The 6,296-nt window shown below is 36.2% G+C and overlaps 1 long non-coding RNA gene across 1 annotated transcript; it reads right to left on the bottom strand.

Annotated features, from left to right (window-relative positions):
• Positions 1–554: 554 nt before the first annotated feature.
• LOC128249678 (uncharacterized) lies at positions 555–4,797 on the bottom strand. The gene is made up of 3 exons (XR_008265791.1): positions 4,732–4,797; positions 1,633–1,708; positions 555–600 (listed from the first exon to the last, which is right to left on the bottom strand). It is a non-coding gene; the product is annotated as an uncharacterized LOC128249678 (long non-coding RNA).
• Positions 4,798–6,296: the final 1,499 nt, after the last annotated feature.

The following is a 6,296-nucleotide window of genomic DNA, read 5'->3' as shown; positions in this document are numbered from 1 at the left end:
GTTATCGCTTTCTGAGGTCATTTTCCGCCGAGGTCGACTTAGTCTTTCATCCTATCGGAGTCGATAAAGTAGCTACTAGTGGATCACTATCTTTCCTTTGGATAACATCGGTGGCATGGAGAGGGGAGGCTGGTATGCATGGACAACTGCTGGTCCTACATAAACAACCTTGCCCGATATGTGCCTTGGTAGGCAACTTTCTAGGTGCAGCCCCATGGTCATTCATAAGGGGATCTTTCCCCTTTTTATGTCCGTTTCCAAGATTTTAAAGGAATTTCGCTGCCATTTCTAGTAGATCGGGACATCATGCAGTGGCTCTGTTTTTGACCCGAGCTTCCTACCGGTGGTCTCAACTAATTACAGAATCTTTATTAATGCCATTAATATTTTTTTTTTCATTATAATTCTATTATATTCATTGCTTAAAGTCATTTTTCATTTTATTCTATGTGTTGTTTTATTAATGAAAATAAATGAGGAACCAAAAAAGACTAGCATTTTAAAATTCGAAATATGAACATTTATTGACAGTTCGAATCACGAATATTATAACAATTACCACTTCTTTTAATGCTGCTCTCGGTGTCGCTGCTACTGCCGCTACAATAATAATAATAATAATAATAATAATAACAACAACAACAACAACAACAACAACAACAACAACAACAACAACAACAACAACAATAATAATAATAATAATAATAATAATAATAATAATAATAAACTGAGCAAATATAAAGATCTTGAAATAGAAATTAGCAAAATGTGGAACCTGAAGACTAAAACAATACCTATTGTCATAGGTGCCCTGGGAATGACAGCGAAACGGGCTGATTACTACCTAGCTCAGATACTAGGAAACCCAAAAATGGCTGAAGTTCAAAAGATAGTGCTCATGGGAACTGCCCATATCCTACGTAAAATACTGTCTATTTGATCTCAAATTGTAAAACAAACACATAATTTTCTTATGGTTTCTTAAACATTCTCTAGAACAACACTATGTACAAATCCAAATATATGGTACCCTAGGCATAACACCTACATGAACTTCTAACTTGTTGTCTCTTGAGGTCTCTTGGTGAGACTTGGATCCAACTTGAACAAATGCAAAGCCAAAGTCAAACATAAAATAATAATACTACCAGCTGCTACTACAACTATAACTGTTGCTGCTGCTGTTGCAAATGCATCCTTACTACTACTACTACTACTACTACTACTACTACAACTTACGCCGAGGTCGACTTTGTCTTCGATTCTTTCGCGGTCGATAAATTAAGCACCATCTCAGCAAGGGAGTTTGTGTAATCAGCTTACTCCTTCCACGAAATTGCTGGCCTTCTGCCAACTTTTGAGACCATTATTATTAATATCGCTAAGGTGAAGGCAGTGAGCTGGTAGTGTTATTTGTACGCCGGACAAAACGCTTAGCGGCATTTCGTCCGTCTTTACGGTCTGAGTTCAAATATCGTCGAGGTAGACGTTACTTTTCATCGTTTCAGAATCGATAGAATAAAGTACCAGTGAAATAATGGTGTCGGTCTAATCAGGCGGTTCCCTCCTCTCAAAGTTGCGGGACTCGTGTCAAATTTACAAACAACAAATATTTTAACTATAATTAATTACCTTTTTACATTTTATTTTCCTGCAGTCTGCGGTTACGCTGTTTAATGACGTTGCAATAAGGAATGTGGCAAACATGCTATCCAGAGGCGCAGTATACGGTGGCACGAGTGCAATAATAGTAAATAAATATTAATTCATTGAAAAGAACACACGCATGCCAAACATTTCAGAAAGGACCAAATAACTGAACAACCACCTCCTAGGCACTTTACTCGAAGAATAACACTGACTACCTGCTGTGAATTCTTCATAAAATTCTAATTAAATAAGGTATTTAATTTACTTTAACTCTGTTCGTTCTTCTTCAGTATATATTTTTTTTTTTTACTTTTGCCGCTGAAGTTTTATTTTTATTTTTATTTCTATTTTATTCTTAATTCCCATTTATCTTGATGCGTGCTTCTTTCGGATTCATATAAACGCATTAAAATTTCAAGACTGACCAAGAACATCAACAAAGAAAGCAAGAATCACATCTTCTCATCATTCCCATTTGTAACCATCAGCACCAGCGCTTGCTTAACCATCACCGCTATGACCACCATAAACACGTCTGATAGTGGCAGGCAACGTCACTAAAATTATTGCTCCACTGCACTGCCAGTGTACTCTTACTATTTCCATCACCGCTATCAAGCTATACCAATCTCTCTCTCTCTCTCTCTCTCTCTCTCTCTCTCTCTCTCTCTCTCTCTCTCTCTCTCTCTCTCTCTCTCTCTCTAACTGTCTGTCTGTCTGTCTGTCTGTATGTCTGTCTGTCTATCTGTCTGTCTGTCTGGCTCGCTGGCTTTCTATCTATCTACACACCTACAAATACCCCACACATGCATATATATATATATATATATATATATATATATATATATATATATATATATATATATATATATATATACACACACTTTATTAAAAAGCAACAAAAATATCACAAGAACTGTTGCTCAGAGTTTCACGTTCCTGTTTGTCGGACACTTTTGTGTATATATCTACGTATCTTTCTATGTATATGCACACAGATATATACGATGTGTAAAGTAACCGATGAATTTAACCGACGATGTACACGCGGCAACTTTTAACATGAGCTAGCTAATAAATAAATAAATAAATAAAAGGTGAAGGCGTACTTATGTTCTGAGAAATTTGTTTCCCACCAACAGGGTTCCGGGATCAGTCACACTGCGTGGCACTCGGGCAAGTGTCCTCTACTATAGCCGAAGGCCGACCCAAGCATTGTGAGTGGATTTGTTCGACGGTAAGTGAAAAGCCTGCCATAAATACGTGTGTGTGTGTGTGTGTGTTTGCGCGCACGTGTTTTTTTTGTGTTGGTCTCCCACCACCGGTTAACAACGGGTGTTGTTGTGTTTACGTTCCTAGGAAAGCGATAGAATAAGTATCAAGCTTTAAAAAAAAGTGCCCCAGCATGGCCGAAATCCAGCGAGTGAAATGAGTAAAAAATTTTAAAAAAACATCCTACTTAACGCGGATATACTTCAAAAAGCTATATACCTGTTATATTCGTCTTGTAGATGCATTTCGTATAGACGTAAAATGCTAAAGAGCACAAACGAATCACAGCAGAGGACGAAAATCATCCAGTAGCGGTGTGGGGGGGGGGGGGGGGTCATCATTAAATCCGGATTTCTGTTTAAATGCGGATCATCAGTAGCGAATATTCACTAACCAGCGCATGTATAGACAAATTTACCTTCTATTAACATAGAAAATGAGTGATTAACGAATCACTGGCGTCTGTCGTATACACAGAACGTTATTTTGAAATAATACTGCTTCCATCGCTAATAGCAAATACATAGATAAATACATACATGCATACAGAAACAACTACTTAGATAAACACAGAGAAACCTACATTAATCAAAATGTGATGATCTAAACGGGTATCATGTTATTATTTGAATTTCGTTTTCTCTACTCAGTAAGACTTGGGACAATGTGGGTGGCATGAATTACGTGAAGTATTTTTAAACAGGAAAACAATACAAACACAAAAGTTTAGAATTCTCTAAGGCTTGCTTCTTTTTTTGTTTTGGTTTTTTGTTTTACATGTCTTATTTCACGGCCGGTGGGGGGCGTAAATGTTCTACTCTGACCACCAACGTAGGTCTCGTGATTTGAATAAAAACCTGTAGATTCCTTTCAACATCCGCTAGAATGGTGTGACATATGTATTGTGTCTTTTTAAACCTGTGTCATCTTAACCCGCCTTGCTAGGATTCATGAGGTAACTTACAGGCAGCATATTCCTATCGATATAAAAGAAAAGACAGAGGATACTAACACTGTCTAATTTGGTCTTTTAGTTTTTTATCGTACGTATATATATATATATATATATATATATATGTTGTGATTACGTTTTCATTGTACCTTATAATTTTCATTGTTTTTTATGTATAACACTAGATTGTTATGCTTTTTTTTCTTTTTGCGTATATATGTGATGATTCCCTGAACTACACCTGCGATGAGGCTCGTTTAAAATGGTTTATGTTGCTTGCAAAATACATAAATCTTGTATCTTTAATTTCCCTTCTACACGCTTGTTTACTGTTAACTCGAGCCCAATACATTTTAAGTAGCGCTACATTACAGACAAGGAGTAACAAAACGGTGGTGAAAACAGTATAACCAACTGTTGATGCTTTATGTTTATAACTTTGTCCAGTTTATAACAGAATCTATAAATAAACGGATGATAAGGTCAATCTCCTATTTTAAGTTATTCATTGTGTTTCATTTCAATTTTATCTATATGGCTCAAAGTACACGTCTTTATGTTTCTTTTTGCTGTCAAAGAAGAAACCACTGTTACTCCATTTAATATAACCACCTAATTCAGAGGTACTTTCAGTGGAGTCCGTTCTGTTGTAATCATTCGGACCAAGTGTCCAATATGAGGAAAGCCTGCAGGTTCCCCCGTTTTTATTTACTGATCTTGATTATTCTCTAAAATATCACAGTTAACTGCAGATACTCGACCGAGTTTAGCGCAAAAACAAAATGATTTTAAATCTAAACAAAATTTTTTAAACTAGTTACAAGCAAATAAAGACGCACAGATTGCAGATTACATACCGAAATACATTCACATACCACAATGAAAGACCGCCATAGATACACAATCACAATTCCAGAAACACTCTCTCACTCACTCTGATACATAAAAATCAATATTTTTATATGTCATACACATATATACACATAAATGATAACGTTTACAATCCATACAAATATTCAATAAAATCTCACACGCAGTGAAATACGAAACAAACATAAGAATATAAAATTTAACACACTCCACACTCTATTAGCTTATGACATATTTTTATGTTATTATTGAGTGACTAATTAACTATAAACCCATTGATCTTCAATTAATATTCATTGATATTTTCAGCCACTGTTAATTGATAGTTCGTTTTATATATATATATTATGTATTTCTTTTTTAAATCGATATTATACACATAGAATATCACAAAGCTTATTTTTATGATATTTTCACTTGTATCATGTTTTAATATTCAATATTGATTTTTAATTGTGGTTTTATTGCTGTGGGGGCGATTTAAAAAACAAATAGAAAAGCGTAACCAAAAACGAAAGATTTAAATGCTTTTAAGAGCAATTAATTTTTATAACACCATAAATACATTTTAGTTATGTTCAAATCATTTTGTTTGTTTGTTTTCAAATTTCCTCAAGTATATTTGTTGCTGATATTCAGCTTAATTTAAACTTGTAACGGGTCCCTTGTTTTATTTATTTATTTGGTTTAACCCTTAGGCGTTTTGCCTTATGATTACGTCATACATTTTCATCCTTCGAACATTCCCATAGAAATATGCGTGGCAATGTCACTGCATGGTAGATTTACATCTCTAATTATATAGAAATACAAATATGTATGCATTTGCACACACACATCACACACACACAGACACACACACACAAACACAACACACACACACACACACACACACACACACACACACACACACACACACACACACACACACACACACGGCGAGCTGGCAGAGACGTTAGCACACCGGGCGAAATGCTTAGCGGTATTTCGTCTGCCGCTATGTTCTGAGTTCAAATTCCGCCGAGGTCGACTTTGCCTTTCATCCTTTCGGGGTCGATTAAATAAGTACCAGTTACGCACTGGGGTCGGTATAATCGACTTAATCCGTTTGTCTGTCCTTGTTTGTCCCCTCTGTGTGTAGCACCTTGTGGGTAGTAAAGAAATAACACACACACACACACACACACACACACACACACACACACACACACACACACACACACACACACACACACACACACACACATACAACAGACAGGCTTCCGCACGGTTTTCCTCTTCCAATTTCACTTTCGAAACATTAGTCGGTCCGAGACATTTACCTAGGTGCCGTTCCTTTGCAAAGCGATGTCCTTCAGCGTATAACCATGCCTGCGCCTGTATGCTTATGCATACATACATACATACATACATACAATATACATGTGTGTATGTGTGTGTGTGTGTGTGTATGTGCGAGTGAGTGTGTGTGTGTGTGTGTGTATGTGTGTATGTGTGTGTGTGTGTGTGTATTCGTGCATGTGAACAAAGATGAATAGGTTGAATACCATAC

Source organism: Octopus bimaculoides, chromosome 16 (genome assembly GCF_046866305.1).
Source record: "Octopus bimaculoides isolate indiv1 chromosome 16, ASM4686630v1, whole genome shotgun sequence".
NCBI lineage: Eukaryota > Metazoa > Mollusca > Cephalopoda > Octopoda > Octopodidae > Octopus > Octopus bimaculoides.
Note: the sequence above shows the minus strand (reverse complement) of the source record. Positions and strands in the feature narration are given on the sequence as shown.